This window comes from Pygoscelis adeliae, unplaced genomic scaffold (genome assembly GCF_000699105.1).
Source record: "Pygoscelis adeliae isolate BGI_AS28 unplaced genomic scaffold, ASM69910v1 Scaffold122, whole genome shotgun sequence".
Lineage (NCBI taxonomy): Eukaryota > Metazoa > Chordata > Aves > Sphenisciformes > Spheniscidae > Pygoscelis > Pygoscelis adeliae.
This window is the reverse complement of record NW_008824358.1, coordinates 6,033,584-6,050,736: the sequence shown is the minus strand read 5'-3', so window position 1 is coordinate 6,050,736 and position 17,153 is coordinate 6,033,584. Positions and strand designations below refer to the sequence as shown.

Genomic DNA, 17,153 nt, shown 5'->3' with positions numbered 1-17,153 from the left:
TTGAAACAAGTTACGGGGTGGATCTGTACAATATGTTAAAATCTGTTCCTAGTAGGAGTAATAGAACTAGTCCCGCCGCCTTTAAAACTGTAAAACCAATGGCAGTTTTTAAATCCTTCAAAAAAACTTTTCTGGGTTTTGGGGTTTTTTTTCCCTTCTCTGTATTCTTATTTGGCAATGCTTTTAAAGCTTTAAGATTTTATTTTTGCCTTGAAACAATGCTCAGGATTTCCCTCGGGAAACAAAGCTTTTAGAGCCTGAAAAGACTGCAGAGAGCATTCTCCTCTGGAGGTTTTTCTTCACCCAAGATGGCTGTCTAGAGTGATCTGTAGGAGAAAGAAAAAGCAAGAAGATCTGGAGAGCTGCCAAGCATTTAAAAGGACTGTGTAGTAAATAGTCATTAGGTGGAAAATGATCAGGATTAGCACTTTCTAAATTGCTTCAGGGCTGTATGGTTTTTTTTACTGTAAATCTGCAGGTGTAAATCTTAAGTATGTAAGAATCTTAGCTTTTACTTTTAAAATATAAATAAGGTTCTACCATTTGTCTGCAAGCATTCCTTCATGACCATATCACCCTGTCATACTTAAAGACGCAGAGAAAAATGGAAAACCCCTTCCATTCTTATTTTCTAAACAATTCCAGAGCCTGGTGGGTTGTTTTTTTTTTTTTTTTATTATGTGAGAGGCAATACTGCTATTTTACAGGATAATTCATAAAGTTGCATTTGCAGTGTCAAATTCTATACTCAGATGTCTTTTGTGAGTTACTACCTGGGTTATCTCAGGTAGGTATAGCTATTTTAAACATGGATGTGATTGCTCAGCTTGAGTACAGTGAACTGTACTCTGGAAGCGTTTGCCTTCTGCTCATCGGACTTTTATTTCTGCCTTGTAGCTAGCCAGATTCTGCATCTTCCTGCTGGTATCTTTGGGATATAACCCTTCCTCAAGGTTAACATTTAGTATCCATGTTGCTATTTTTTTGTTTCTTACCATTAATTCAAGGAAATGGTATGATGGTTGACTTGTTCCGGATAGGCCCTAAGCTGTTGCCCTAAGCAACAAGAAAATAGTCTGGGATTCCTCCTTTCTTTCTTCGGTTGATCACTTCTATCTCAAGGCAGTCAAGGAATAGAAATTGGTTTGTTGTGGCTGAGCACTCTGGACAGCCCACAAACTGGCTGTACGCTATTCTTCTTATATAATTTTTTATTCTTATTGCAGGACCGATCTGTTCAGTATCCAAGGCATTCGATCAATGGCATGTGAAGGATGTCTCTTTCAGTTTGTTTCTTCCTGTATGGGAATTGCTTCATATATTTCCATAGCCCAAGACAATTAAAGGTGCTAAGGTCTTCTGAATTTCAGGGAAAAGGTGGAGGTTTTCCATAGCGAGCCCTGAATGTAGGGAGCATGAATCAAGAAACCAGAGCTATAGTGAAGCGGAATACTACTAGCCAGCAGCATTTTTGTCCTTGGAGGCAGTTGGTCGGATTCAAATCTGATGATAAAAGCAAAAACAAAACCAACCAAACCAACCTCCACCTCCTGGATAAATTAATGTAGTTCTACTTTCGCACTTCAGGTTAGAATTTAGAGCCAATTTGGGCGGACTGTGCAGATACTGAGGGGAACAGCACAGTTTCTCCAGTTTGAGCCATGTAGTAAAGCAACAAAACGTCAAACTTCTTACACACTTGAAAGAAAGAAATAAAATCGAACTGGATGAGGATTTCAGGCCATCGGCCCATCTGTTGGAAACAGTAGAAGGCAGCTCAAAAACTGTTCAAGGAATGGAGTCAGCGTGTAGTGGAAGTGTTTCCTCACTTCATTTATTCACAAAGAAAGTGGAGAGAATGGGTAGTCATTTTCTAACACAGCAAACGTTGGCTTGCCGTCCATGGAAGAACATCTCATGATGTAAAATGGAACTTTTCTGTACTTGTCATTTCTTAATGTTTCTTTTTGCCATTTGAATTCCCTGGGTAGAAAGGGAAGTTGGACAGACCCCACCAGCAGCGTGCTGTCTTCAGTGTCTCTACCCATGTTTAGTATAGAGACAGGGTGGCCGTACGTGGTGTCAGGGCATCTGTCACACCAGCCAGGTGATGATCAGGGGAAACCCTGTAGTCATTTACACATTTATTGTGTAAATAGAGATTTTTTTTTTTTTTGAACCAAAAGTACAATTGTCGTTGACAAAGTCTATTTCAGAGCTGTAGGAAAAACTTGATCTCCATAGACCTTTTTCCAACCCTCCAAATTTACCAGATCTACTTTTTTCCAGATGGTAACTGAGTGTATAAATCTGTAATGAGGTCACGACCTTCGTACGGTCTGTAAGCCACATTATTGGAAAGGATGAAATAATTTTTCAGGAAGAGTCTATCAGCAGCTGTGGCCTATGGGAAAGGTGAAGGCAAGTGTCAGGTTATCCAACCAAGTCATGGTGTGTTTCGGGCAAGGAGGGGAGGGAGCCTGGATGCTTCTTGCTTGACGGTGCAGGAGCAGAAATGGCAGCAGTCACATGCATTGGTTTGCAGAAGTGCAACCTCTTTCAGTGATTTATCCTCTCTTGTAAATTCTTGGCAAAACAACTAAGTGAACTTCAGTACCTTGTTTTGCCATTTTATGCTGGTGGAAAGGAAGCACTCATGATGTAATTTGAAACAGCAAAACCATTACACGTCAGGTATTAAAAATGACAGTGATTTTCTTGTGTTTTTACTTTCGTAGTATTTGCTGTCAGCTGCAGTACTTTGCACATTTCAGATACTTTGTAGATTAAATTTAACGAACCAAGGTTCAGAAATCTGGCTGGGACTGGGTTATTTTTTAGGCAGCTTAACCTGAGTATTGGCCTCAGTGAGGGTTGAGCATCTGTATAATAATGGAGAAGCAACGGTCCCCAAAGATGTTGAGCAGATGTTGTTTGCCAGTAAATAAGGAAAAAAAACCAAAGGTGAAAATGATTAGGTATTTAAAACAGTGTCTTTGGGATGATGAGATATTTTATCATGAATTCTAAATGCTGGGGATTTGGCATGATGTGTGCAGTTTAGTTTTTGGGACATGAAGTAAGAATGAAATAGTCTGATTGCATTCAAAAGTTGCCAGATAATGAAAACAACAGCCAAGATCTTATTTAAATATGAAATGAATATAAAGTGGCATTTGTGGAACTGTGAAGAGAGATTGTTATTGAGAGGAGACAAGCGGAGATCAAAAGTTACTGGTTTTTGAAGGAAGAATTCTAGAATATTCTTCAAGGATAGCACACATAGTTATCTTATTAAAAACTCAGAAAGCAAACAGGTGATAGAAACAATATGTAAGATACTGTCCAGTGGACAGAGCTTCATAAATCTTCAACATCTGTACCCAATTATTTAGCTTCTCTGGATTTTTTTTTTTCCTGTAGTGCACATTTCTCACTATGAACTAATAGTACATAATAATAAAATCTTGGGTGTTTGCCAGCACAAACAGGGTTTTGGCTAACTTTTAGAGTGTTTGTGGAAGTAGAAAAGCAATGCAGCTGTTGGGTTGGGTACGTGCCAACTGAGGATCTATTTCTCAGACAAAAAACTCAAATCAGAATGAAATAATAATCAGATATTTTACATATCATTGCTTTATGCTGGTTTTTCTTCAGCTTCTGCATGTTATGACTCCATGGGATTCGTAGGCAGGTTTTGGGCTTTGCACATGGTAACCAGTTGAAACTGAGTAATCGCAGAAGAAACACAATGTATTTGCTTGTGTTTTTTCCCTGAGTGCTTCGCAAGATGGTGTTTGAAACCTTAGTGTGAAAATACTTTGTACAATAGTGCTGTTTGCCTGTGAGGTCAGTGCAAAGAACCATGAAGCTCTTGGACCAAATGACTATTGTTGTTTTTTTCTGTTGCTGCAAAGCCATTTCCATTCCCTGGGTATACAACGCTAGCAAAGCTGCTGTACGCAAATGAAGCTGTATTTACATGTTGCCAGAAGCTGTTTATAATGAAGTGCCGATAACAATAGTTAGATATTTTGGAAGAGCTAAATGTCATTTGTTTATTTGCCTGTTTTACTTAAAGTGTTTAAAACTGAATAATGTGCACCTCAGAGGAAAGTACCTTTTGCTCTGGGCAATTCTTGGTGCGCCAGCGTGCGTGGCCCCAGGGAGCAGAGGGTGCTGGGGAGCCCTTCTCCTGGCCCCAACGCCTGGAAAACATCTCTTGCTGGTTGTGTAGCCAAGGTCCAGGCTTGCTGGGGTCATCTGGGGCAGAGCTGGCCAGGTTGTTGTGTCACCACAGCTGCAGCTTCCTTGGCTGGAGGGGCTGTACTCGCCAGGAGTAGCATCCTGGGGGTAGCAAGACTGTGGCTAACATGAAGCCAGGGCCTTGCAGAGTCCTTCAAGCTCTCATGGGCAAAACTAGATGGTACTGTCTGAGGCTGATGAGATTTTTCAAGTAAAACTTTGTTGTTTTCTTCTGGTGTGACTCCACTGCTTCTTACAAAGTTATTTACTAGACTTTTCTCATGCTGCTTGTAAGTACGAGTACTGCCATGAAGTTTTGGGGAAGAATATTGTGGTACTCCTTTTAAAGCAGCTGCGGCAACTTAGGTAGTTGCAGGAGTGCCAGCCCTTTTCACAGAAAGTGCAGAAGCACGTACAGGATGGTACTCTACTAGCAAGCTGACATGAGAAACCTGGAAAGAGCCATCGCTATATCATATATAAAAGGATAAATATCTCTATCTTGCATGAAGCAGCATATAAGGATGTGCAGTAAAATACCAAAAAAAAAAAGAAACCCAAACCAAAAACCCCAAACTTAACCATAGTTGAAACATCAAAGAACCAAGATAATGACCCAAGTTATTTAAGACGTAGCTTTTCTGGGCTTTTGCTCCACATCCATCATCTTATTTCCCAGGGTTTTAAATTCTGGCCTGTGTACTTTTTCCTCCCAGGATGCATCTCAAATTGTTTGGTCACAAATGCCCCAAATAACAAATTGACTTAGTTTAGATGGCTTTAAGGCTCTTTAACCCATTTCAAACCCATGCACTGAAGACCTACAGGCATGCATTTAAATTAAGGCAATAATGATATATATATTTCTTTTCCTTGCCTGAAAAAGCCTGAGTATTTAATCTATGCATCAGATGAAAGTTTAAGGGGAAAGCTTTCTGTTAGTCTTGTTGGGAGTTGGCCAAAAAAATGTGAAGAATGTAGAAAGGAATTAACAGCTGGTGTCCATTTAAAACCTCAGTGTGGGCAAATGCAGGCGGTATGCTTAGTTCTACCTGTCGTCTTCCTCTGGTTAGTACCCACTAACCCGCTAAAGGTTAGTTTAGAAGTGAGGAGCCCAGTTTGGATGTGGTGCTCTTATTTCTTCTGCCAAGAGGCTAATGAGTGGATGATGTGTGTTTTGTTTCCTCTGGGGAGGATGAGACACATTTCCTCCTCTTTGGGAACCAGTGGTTCAAGCTGTGTTTGGTTTCTTGAACCAGAAATCTCGTTGGCCTGGTAGAATTATGCTGTACACTATCTAACTTGGTGCTTTACTTGTATGACTGCTGACGTTTTCCTCTCCTACTGGGGAAGGATCATTTTTCAAATAGCTTTCAGCCACGTTTCTGGTTTTGCATAGTCAAAAGTATGCATGTGCACAAAGAGGACCTCGTCTCTTGGAGGGGAAATGACTGCGGAGTTTTGAAATGGAGTCCTGCACTCAGTGCTGCAACAGCTGCAGGCATCGGGTTTGTGCTCGCTGGGCTTTGTGTGTACACGTCAGCACTTGTGCCTGCAAGGTTTACGCCAGTGAAAACGTGATACTGCTGAAGCAGAGACGCATGTTGTTGGCATGCTCCCTCCTCTAAGGCCTTCCTGGGGGCACCTGTCATCCCAGTATCTCCATGTAAGAAAATGTATGCTCTTTGTAAAGAGAGAAGGAAAAATCATGGACTCAGAGAAATAAATACATTAGGGATTATACAGTAGTCTGATACTTTCCTACTGAAGAGGGGCAGAAGATGTAGTCATTTCACAGGCTTCACGTGCAGATGCGCTGGGGCAGTACCGTTCCTTCTCAGCTCATCAGTGACAGGTGTGCTGACCACCTTGCTTTAACATGCGTGTTTTCAAGTGGGGGATTTAATATCAAACTGCTCTGCTCTATTTCTCAGTTCACTTTCCGAAGATTTCTGAATTCAAAGAACTGCTGGCATTCCCTAACCAACAGTTAAGTACTGTCTTGACATAATCTCATCAAAGCAAAAGTTGTCCCATTCTGTTAGTAATTCTCATTTTATTTTTATTAAAGAAATAACAGCTAGAATCCATATGGTCCCTATAACATACTCTAGTGCTGCACTAAGTTTGGCCATCGAGAGGCAAAGCTCTGCATGATCTTGGCTGTGACTTGGGTTTCAACATCTGAAGGAAGTGGTCATTCTGGAGCTGTCTTTGATGAGCCTCCTCTGGGACCACCACACGTCCAAAACTGAATTCTTTATTAGGCCAGTTCTTTGTCCAGACCTCACTGAGCTGATTAAGCATCTCTGGTTAAAGCAGAGCTAGCTCAGCTAGAGAGGTCTCAGGAATTTCTGGTGCCTGGACCAAGTGCCGGTATGAGAGCAGATGGATCATCTTGGCATTGCCATGGAGTAACTAGTGCTGTCTTATGTCTCTTCTTGATGAGAGTCTCTGGGTATTTGGACTTGGGGTTGCTCCTTCGTGGGTTGGTGCTGGAGCTTAGTGTGCTGTTGAAACCAGCTGTTGCTTCAACTATGTTGCCTGCTGTTGCCTTATGAAGTGTGTTAGCAAATCTTTTCCCCATTCCCGCCTCCAGAATCTGGTTTTTGTTGTTTGTTTGCTAATTCAAAACTTGCTGTGTAGCAGGTTATTTCTTCTAGGCTGGCCCTTTAAATTGCTTCCATGCTCTGCCTGCCTGGCTGTGAAATATCACTAATAAACAAAGCCCAGAACAAAAGCCTACACAACAAAACATCCTTTTCTCCCTAGGCGTCTCCCTGGGTGCGGTTTCCCACTGTTGCTCTGCAGTTTGGAGGCAGAGCCAAAACAGCTCAGTCTCATTCTTCCAGCCCTGGAAGGTTGTCATCAGGCGGCCTCCCCTGACCAGCACCTCTGAGGAGGGAGGAGGCCTGTACACAGTCTGTCTTTACTGAATTTCTCCTCCTTGGCTGAGAGCAATGGAACCTTTCCCTGCCCTAAAATAAAAAGCTCCAACGCAGAGGTTTGTCTAGGTGTAAAGCAGTATATCTTGAGATTACTCTCTGTTTTTGTGTCCTCTCCCTCATAGACACACCTGGATTGCCAGAGCCATGAGCATGCCCAGCCTCCCACGGCTGCATCTTGTTCTGGCTGTGCCTCAACTCAGCATTGCGGCATGACCCAGGTGGGCGTCGCACCCTCCTCCCTGTGGGAAGGAAACCAGGAGCTTGCGGGGATCCAGGGAAGGGAGGATGGTGCAGAGCCTGGGCAGAGGCTCTGGTTCACTCCTCGTCTACGGGTTGAAAGCATGTTGATTGGGCTGGGACCTGTGCGTTGCCCTGTTTCTCCCCAGCAAGTAAGCCGGGACATACATCCAGATCTCCTAGAGCGTGGTAGCCAGGCCCTATAGACTTCTTTCTTTCTTTCTCTAGCTTGATGTAGCTGTTATACCCTGTTACATTCTCATTTTGTTCCAGTTTATCAAACGTGTCTCAGTGCTTGAAGTGTTACTTTGGTCAAAAAGTAATTCTTTGCTGCACCTGATTTTTTTGGTCTGTGTGTGTTAGCTATAATAGTGTTCCAGTAGCTGGGCAACAGCACTGGGAAATAGTGTTTTGTATTCTCTGTATGGACTGTATCCTTGGTCTGTGCTCCTGACCTCCAGTGGTTCCAGTCGCAAAGGCGACTATGTACATTTATTAACCGTCAAAGAAGTTGGAAGCTATATTAATAACAAGGCTAGGAAGGGTGGGGTGTGGAAATGGAGAGGGAAAATAGGAGTGCAGGAGAGACAGCAGTTGGCCGGCTGAATCCTCAGGCCTGTTTACTTGGCAGTACTCCTCCTGTAAGGAGGTCAGAGCTATCGCATCTCAAGTTCCCAGAGAGAGACCGCAGGAGGAGGAATATGCTCGCAGATGTAAGCGTGTCGATCCACTGTGGCCAGTTTTGAGTTAGCTTTTGCATTCACGCATTGCAAAGGCAGGCTTGGTTGTCCTCTCATTGCAAATGTTCTCTCACTGTAAATGTAATTCATGGCTGTTGCTTCTGTATGAGGCCCTTGGTGGGAGTGAGAAGTGAGGCAGAAACCTCCGGTTCTGGCTTTATGGTTGATGAAGACACATGGCACAGCATCTCTAGTCCCTTTCCTGTCCCCAGAAACTTGGCTGTAGCTCTCTTCCTTTGAATTAATATAACAGGTGTAAACTTATATCTATAAATTACATGGTCACACATAGGCAATCACAGTATTTATTGAAGGATCAAGTGACTTCCGAGTTTTACATTTTTTCCTAAGGAATATTTCATTTTAGGTGACAGGCTAGCTAGCTAGACAGTTGAGCCAGTGCTGTTTCCGCGATGGGCTGGGGACCACCTGGCACTGCCAGTTTGCTGGAGCACTAGTTCGGGAGCACTATCAAAATAACCAGTGATGTTGCTGAGGGCATTCAGGTTGTCTGGCACTTCCTGCCAAGTTAGGGTCATGGCTAGGGTCAAGATGCTAAGGTTTTTCTGCTGTTCTCCGAGCACAGACAGTGATGCTTTCATCCAAAGAAGAACCAAATGTCTGACAGACTTAAGGCAGCGGGAGCGTCTCTGTTTTCAGTCCTTTACTGACACACAGCTGGTTTCCAAAGCTTGGTGCTCTGTTTCTTGTAAGCTGGGTCATGAGGGAGTAGAGACCCCAGAAAATGGGAAACTTCTTTCCGAGGGTAACTGGTTTTCATTGGAACTCTGCTCTGCATGGGCACTTGAAAAATACTAAAAAAGACTTTTTGTTTTCTTCCACTTGAAGAAAAAGGTAAATACCCCTGTAGACAGCTGCCCTATATTTTCACATTCTTTTGGTGAAGGTCAACCCACAGATAGCTTCTAGAACATGGTAATACTAAATATTGTCCTTTTAAATTCTCAGTGAGTATGGAAGGAATTTTTTTGGTAGTTTCTTTGGAAGCCTGTTGGTAACTGTTGAAATATGTCAGCTTTCCTCCTGCCAGACCATGAGGCAAGATGTCCCAGGTGTCCTCCACCAGCTTAAAGACCCAACATATTCATCCATGACTCCTTTCAGCTGGATTCTTTAGAGGTGTTTGGAAAGTGCACCTTTGCCTTGCTCCATGATCAGGATTGAGAAGGGTCAAATGCAGAGGCTTTAAACAACATTACAAGGTTGCTTGAAATCTGAATGCTCCTTTGAAGCAAGGTCCTATCTCCATGGCATGTCTCTGTAAAAATCTGCCAGGGTAGGTGTCCATTCATAAATACAGAGACAGCCATATTTTCACTTCCGTGTCTCTTCTGTTGTCACTGTGAAACATCTGAACTGTGCTAAAGCTAAAGTGTGTATCAGAATAAATGTTATCTTGACAGTGAAAGCCTACGTAAGCAAGGTCCTTCCTGTAATTCCAGAAGGGACTGAGCTGACCTGGAGCCTGTTTGGTTTTAACTCCAGTTGATTTCCTCTTGTTGATTTAATTCGGCTTACAACTACGAGCACCCTTTCTGGTGTATGTGGCGACCATATTGTTTATCCACCCTACTCATATTTTTAATCACTTTATACTAACTTACCACCACCAGAAGGCTTTTGCTATTATGTTATTTTATTTCTCAAAAAGTTCAGGCAATTCCATGGTCAAAATTTTCTCTCTAAGTGTTTTATTGTAAAATAAATGGGCTGTAAAAGTTGAAGGGCTCTTGGCGTTCTGACAGTCATATTCCTCAGAAAAAGTATTGGCCTGCCAACTGTTCATTGCAGATGACCCCACAGATCAGTGCGCACAGGTGCACAAGCACGTATTACTTGTCTTGTGAAGCCCTAACAACATGCAGGATGCTAGTCCAGTCACTGTCCAGAATATAGTCCCTGATTTTGCTGCTCATTTTTCACTTCTCAGTTTCAAAGAGACCAGCTGCATTTGCTTTTGGGTGGTCAAGCACCAGAACAAGTCTGCAAATTTTGAATAGCAGATTTGGCAGGTTTATTTAAAAACTTACGAACGGGCACTTGAATTTTACTTCATGGGAATATTTTCATTGGGCCTAGGCTTTGTAAAAGGTACCTTCTGGATGGGTTACCCTACACAGAAATAGAGCTTTTTCTGAAAATGGGTGGGAGATCTATTAACTGGGATATAGAAGTTAACAAATGATAGATGCAGGAGCGGAGGTGGGGAGAGAAACTGTAGAGCAGAACCGATGAGCTGGTCCCCCAGGTTTTTTCCAGCTAAGCCATTTGCATAGCAGGATGCTCCCAGATATCCTAATAATTTAACAGGCTGCATTTAGCTGACTTGGGAAAGACTCTATGAGGGTGATGAAAGTGTGTTTTTAAAAGCAATTGACTAAGAGCTGTGCAAATTGAAATCTATGGGAGTTTCTTTATTGACTTAATTAGAAGCAGAAAATAGGATGATGGTTTTTAGAAAATGCCCGGTTGATGTTTCACAAGATGAGAGTTTTTGGATGCCGAATTACATCTCTTTTGGCCACATTGGATATAAAGGTGGCTCGTGAGATTCAGTGAAGCCATATTTAATCCATGGACCTCACTTAAGCAGCCGTGGACTAGCTTGTGATGTACTTATTTGAGCTGAACCTTACTCTTACAAAACTACTAAATTGCCTTTAGCTCTGACTCAGCTTGTATAAACCTTGCCCAGCAGTGATTGTTGAAGGAAAACCATAAATACGTGAGGAAAGAGGCTGAGTACTCTGTGTTTTGCTTAAAAACCGAATAGGAGGTTGTATTCTTCAAGCCTGCGACTAGCACTCAAAGTATGTGGAGTTTAATTAACACAATCCTCATGCGTGTTGTGTGCCTCTGTGTGTAACTCAGTGCAGACTGTGCCACCATCCAGGCTCTGTCTGGATCCCTGTAGACTTTCCCTTTCAGTAGAGGTGGAAGAATATCGCTCGCTAGAAGTGTGCTAATGGCTGATTATCAGAGCCCTCCCCACCTCCCTCCCCTTAGCAGCTTGCCAAAATGTGTTTTACATTCTTCAAGTGATGAAGGGAAAAGGAAGGGCAGTCCCAGAAGGGATTTGGTGCTTACTCCACCCTGAAGTGTTCTGTGTGGGTAATGTTCAGTTTGGCTTGATTTTTGTACTCCTCTTTATTAACTTCTTTCAAAAAACTGTCGCTTTCTACCTAAAATGTCTCAGTTTTTTTCTGGTTTAGTCTTTTCATGGTTTGTATGTAGTTGGTGGAGGGGCATGGGCTTCTCTAGAGGATGGTTCACAGGCAGTATCTAATCTGGGATGCTCCATAGGGAAATGTAGGAACCTAGAGAGTCTCACCCCGCAACTGCTATTATGTGTCTGATCTTGGATGAAACCAGTATGAAGCCTCTGCCCTGAGCCCTTTGTTTTCAGGAGGCTCTTCAAATAATGTTGGCACATTATGGGTTGCATCCTCGGCTGGGTGGAGCTACCTCAGATTACAGAGGACAAATTTGGACCCTATATATCAATTAATTTATTCTAGAGTCTTCAGGAAAAAATGTTGGAATCCAGATTTGCTGGGTAATGGATGAGAAACTGGGTGACATTTTGTAGCTTTGAATGTGGGGAGAATTAGACTAGAAGATTTTAATGATCCTTGCTGGAACTGAAAGGTTTGAAATAGAGATTTGGTTCAGGTTTACTAAATAACTTTTGTTCAGTCATTGTTAGTTCCTCTGTGCTCGTGGCTGGGATGCTGGGTGCTTAGTTGTGAGCACTACATTTGATGAACCAGTTTGAATCTTTGTCCCGTGCGTTACACATGTTGGTCACGGGTGTGTAACAGTCACCCCTGCTGAAAACAATGTGGGTTTCCAGTACAGTGAGCTGTATTTTTGTTTACAGCAAACAGCGCAAACACGTTCTGAAGTTGTTTCAATGCTTATGTAATAAGTACCAGTTTCCCAGCTAGAGCGTGATATCCTGGGGACCTCAGAAGAAAAATAAGAGCCTCTTAACTCCCCGGTTGCTGGGTTTCAAATGATGGGGTTACCTGAGATGTGGGAAGTAGACCTCACTCATGAAGGACGGGCTGCATGATTTTAATGACCTTTGCACACTTTTCCAGCCTGTATTGGGAATAAAGAGGCTTCAGTCTTGCTTTGTTTCTGCATTCCTGAAGTTTCTGTGCCCTACATGCTCATTGTGGCATTTGACTCCCCGGTAGCACAGCCTGTCCGCCCCTTTCCTGTGACCTTTCAGGGTGCTTTCAGCTCTCGGCCTCCACGTCCCAGAGCGTGGACAGCCAGAGGAGTCAGCACCAGAAAGTGGGTTGACTCAGGCGCAAGCAGGAAAGGAGACACAAAATACATGGAGCGCTCTTGGGTTGGAATATGCAGAAACAGCGTGGTTCTGTTTGTTGAAGGAAAGATGGGATTGGGAGCCAGACCCTGCATGCGCGTGCGAGAGAGGATATTGGAGGTCAAGGCAGTTAAAGCCTTGCTGTATTCATACTTTTATTATTTTACAATCAGTTTAGCAGCTGAAACAACAAGCCAAAATGTAAGCGATTGTGTTGCCCACGCTGCCCTGTCAGGACAGGGTGTTGCAGTTCATGTAACACGAAGCAATGGTCTCTGGGCTGAGCATGGAGACGGGCTGGAAACCAGCTCCTTAGACTTCAGGATAAGAAGCGGGTAGAATTGAGACATGCGTTTTCCAGCCTTTCTAAGCTTTACTCACAGGACTTAACTTTTTCAATTCAGGTGTTCTGTAGAGCTCTGAGTTTAATTCGTATTTTTTTAAAGACTTGCAGAATTTGACTTGTGGGGGTGTTTGAATTTGTATGTCATTTTGCATACAGCCTTGAGCTTCTCCAAAGGTGTCCCTGTTGACCTGTGATCTGGCCGGTTTCCTTTCTGTGGAAACTAAGGTGAGAATCTTGCCCTGATGGGGAAACAAGATGTGGCTGAATGCTGGGAGCTCAGAAGAACCATTCTCCAGCTTAAATACGGGTTTCAAATGATATTTTAAAAAATATTAAATGTCTGTTGTGCTGTTGTTAGGAGGGAGCTGAATATTGCTCAGAATAAATGCAAAGTTCAGTTACATCTTAACTAGATTTTCCTCCTTTTAATAATGATAATTACTCCAAAGTGAATTTGTTGCTAAAGAGCTGGACTGATTACCCTGGTCTGAGTCATCAGCAGGAGAAAAGCAGTACAGACTGGGAGTTGAAAGCATCCGGAGGTGGAAGTCCTGCAAAAAGGGTAATTGAATTGATTTCTGTGCTCATCTAGCCTTGGTTTCAGAGAGGGCTACCAGAAAGGAGGTGGTTTGTAATTTTGGTTTCTTTGGTGTACGTATCTGATACGAGGGAAATGGAGCGAGACCATTCTCTTTATTGCAGTGGTTGTGCTCATACTTGTCTCTGGACCATGTGGTCTAGTAACCTAGAGTTGGAAGTGTCTGTATCCCATTTTCAGTCCTCTCAGGCCATTCAGTCCCGTACAATTTATCTTAACTGTCAGAAAAACTGCAATAGGTTTGACTGTGCTTTAGCCAGGGAATAGTCTATTTACATAAGTAATGAGGCCATTTGGGGATTGCTGTTCAAAATACATTTTCTTCAGTCATAACACCATAAAAACCTCTTGCCAATCTTTAGATAGTAAGAGTAATATGAAACTAACTGCAGCTTAGAATGGTTCATGGAAGAATAGTAACTCTTGAAAAAAATAATGTTTACTTTTGATAAATGTAACTATTAGGAAGTAATTCCAGATGTGTGGTTATGGCAGAATTTTAGTGATTATAGTCTTAGCCTATTTAGTGAATTACATTATTGCATTTAAAAGTAGCCAAACATTTTTTTAAAATTAATTCGTTCTTCAGATGGTCTGAATAAAACTGTTTATTTTCTATTATCTGAGAAACAAACAGAGCAGAATCTGGTTTATTTATGAAAGTAAATACAAAAGGTCTGACCCCTGGGTATTGCCTTTGAAAATTGTCTGAGAAAATGCTCTTCCTGGTAGCCGATTCTTTCTTCAAGCCATTTCTTCTTTTTGAAGATGATGCCAACCTCCCCCGCACTCAAATTATGCAATATATTTTAAAGACTGCTTTGAAATGAAATGGTTTGATCCCTTTAGTCTTACGAGGTCTTCTAGTATTGTATCAACTGCAGAGGCAATAGTGTTATATTTTATCAACAAAGACAAACTGTCAAATTTACAAAACCTTTCTTTGCCCATCGTGCCGGGTCTGTGCTGCGGATTTTGGGGACTGGAGCAGTTGCATGCTATCTATTAGTTCACTCATGTGCTTGCTTATTCCTGTAATTGCCTGCTAATATCTCCAAGGCCCAGGTGCACACAGTGCTGGCATGTAAGTTTAGGAGGATGTGGACTAGCTGAGAAATAGCAATGCCTGTTTTCTGTTTTTAAGTCCTATATAAAGGCCACTTAGAGTCTGTGTCTGAATTGTGAATGGTAATGAAGTTGGGGCCTGCCATTTCTAAAATGTCTTGTTATCAGTAGGCTCGTGTCTATCGTATTCTGAGAATGGGTCGGCTCGGGGTCCTCTGTATTAAGACTGCTCAGGATGTTGACAGCTGAAATTCATGTTATGTTAGTCTCTCCACAGAAAACATTGTTCCTTTATTAGATTGGTATTTCAGCTGAAAGCCAGGCCAGGATGTTTAAATGACAAAGGTTGTTCCTGCTGGAGCACAGGCGTTCTTCTGTCCCCGTGCTTTCTGCTTGTGCTACATATTCTATAGTGATTTCTTGCAAGGGTGTTAGTGGGTGCTTTGCGCATGAGTGCAGAGTGCTGCAGTAAGCTAATGGTACACAATACAACTGTCTCCTGCTTTGTGCTGACTACACAGTCAATAAAACAAATCTGTACTCACAAAGTACTTGTTGAAACCATCTGGCAGGAGAGGTCTGACCAAATAAAATTATGGTATTGAGCAGCAGTTAGTGCAAGTAACATGTCGTGCTTAAAATAAATATGTAAACGTGTGTGTGTTACACGTATGCCTATGTTCTATATACACATACAGTTTTTTTCAGCTTATGTCTTTCAAGTGCGGGCCTAATTTTATGGATGACAGATTTCGCTTGAGGTCATTAACAGTGAACTCGGCTACATTAAGAGCTCCAGAAAAATTCTCAGACATTTTTCCCCATTGCTCTCTGGGCAGTTGCAGACAGTGTTGGTGTTTCCATTTGTCAAATATAACTTAGAAACGAGATGTGCTGTTGTAGCTCAGCCCATCTGCAGGACCTCCATTTCTGTAGTAAGAAGCCTGGAGGTTTCTGCGGGGGCTTGTGTTTACCTTCCCTCCCTGTTTCCAGAGGCACCACGGGGTTGTGCTGGACCAGAGCTGCAGCAGGTATCTTAAGAAAAACTGTTTTTCAGCACAGGCTTAAGGCGGTGGTTGCACATTATGTAGCTGGGTCTTTCTTTGGAAGAAGGCAGGGCAGCTTATTTCAGTTAGGATTGAATGGTGTTATCCTCACCTCACCACAGAAATGCTTTGCTGCAAGGCGCTTATTTTTATCACTGCAGTGTGTCTGGTACTCCTCTCTGCTGTCCCTGTGTCGTTGAGGCGCATCCCAGAAAAGGGAGCTCGATGTCAGCCAGTGAAAGAGGCACTGCTTTTATTTTCAGCATCTCTACAGAATCAGGACAAGGATGCAAGTTTTCTAGCCCTATAGGTGTAGGATAACAGGCCCATTTCATGCTCAATTTAGCTTTATCTGGGATAGATTTTGCTTGTGTGATGCTCGGGAAGGATAAGAGAAGTGATAAAGCACAAGTTATAGTTGAATTTATTCTGGATCCAGTTATGTGTACATCTAAACACAAATGATACAGAAATAAATGAAATCTGATGGCTTGTAACATCTATACTGAATTAGCATGTTGCCGCATCCTGGTTTTAGGGTCACTGCTTTTATTTTTGTAGTTTGAGCTGCTGCTTTTCCAGTGGCGTATCTCCTCCTCTTCATTGGGCACTGATGAATACAGAAAGCTGAAAAGACTGAAACTGATGCTGTAGAACAGTCTGATTCCACTCGTTTGTACCATGGCTACTCCGTGGATTTAATTGGAATTAACCCTGATTTCTGCCTGCGTACAGGAATCAATGGGAGGCTTTTGTCCAGGCTCGGTACTAGATGAGGATCAGGTGGTGAATGCTGTGCAGAAATGTTTCGGGTGGGACTTAATCCTTTCCCTCGTTTTTGCTCCATCCTTTTTGTTTGTTTGTAGGGGCAGAATCTGTCCAGCCGAGGAAGGACCCATCCCCAGAGCTCCCTGCTGGAAAACGTCAGCCTAGGCGTGCGCAGCAAAGGAGTATCATTTTAAAGACCTTTCCCAGAGCAATTTTTTTTTAATATTCTTTCAGTCTGTTGGCAGCTTACCCTAACTGAAGCGATTTCTTCCCACCTTTTTTAAAGGTGGAATCGCTCACAAATGGGCTTCGGTAACAGCTTCTTATGTAAGAGCCTCGAGTGCGGCTCGTTTCCCATTTCTGTGCAAAACGAAGGGATTATTTTGCAAGTAAATATATGCGGAACCTTCTCACCTGTGGTGGGGAATAGGAGAAAATCAACCCGTCCTTTTTATCCTAGGACCGTCTGGAAAATCGATGCCTCTTAGGTGCGCGAGCGGTGTAGTAAATACGTTGTTTTTTCCCCTGTGAGCTGGATTTGTGTCAGCTGCAGGATATCCACGTTCTTTGGGACCGAACGTGGGCCTGTTAAAAGCCATCGTCTACCCTCCCGCAGGAGGGACAGGGACGTCGGGAGGAGAAGGTGCTGTACCCTGCCCTGCTCCCCTGCGTCGGTAGGTGGCACCAGATGGCCGGGGAGGGTGGCCGGGCGGAGCGGAGCTCGTCCCCTCGCTGCTAGCTGCTGAGGCGGGGGTGACGGGTGGGGTCCGCGGGGCCAGTTGCGGTGGAAGGGCACACCCGTT

General features: G+C 43.0%; 1 protein-coding gene across 3 annotated transcripts in view; it reads left to right on the top strand.

The window, feature by feature from the left end:
• The window catches only part of SPTBN1 (spectrin, beta, non-erythrocytic 1), a 137,586-nt gene that overhangs the window by 24,015 nt on the left and 96,418 nt on the right, over positions 1 to 17,153 (top strand). The window contains exon 1 of one of the 3 annotated variants that reach the window (XM_009319605.1): positions 6,846 to 6,856. The exons of the other annotated variants lie outside the window; for them this stretch is intronic. The gene's annotated coding sequence lies outside the window, so the exon portion shown is untranslated. Of the gene's footprint in view, positions 1 to 6,845; positions 6,857 to 17,153 lie in introns of those variants that run through there. 3 annotated transcript variants of the gene reach the window in all.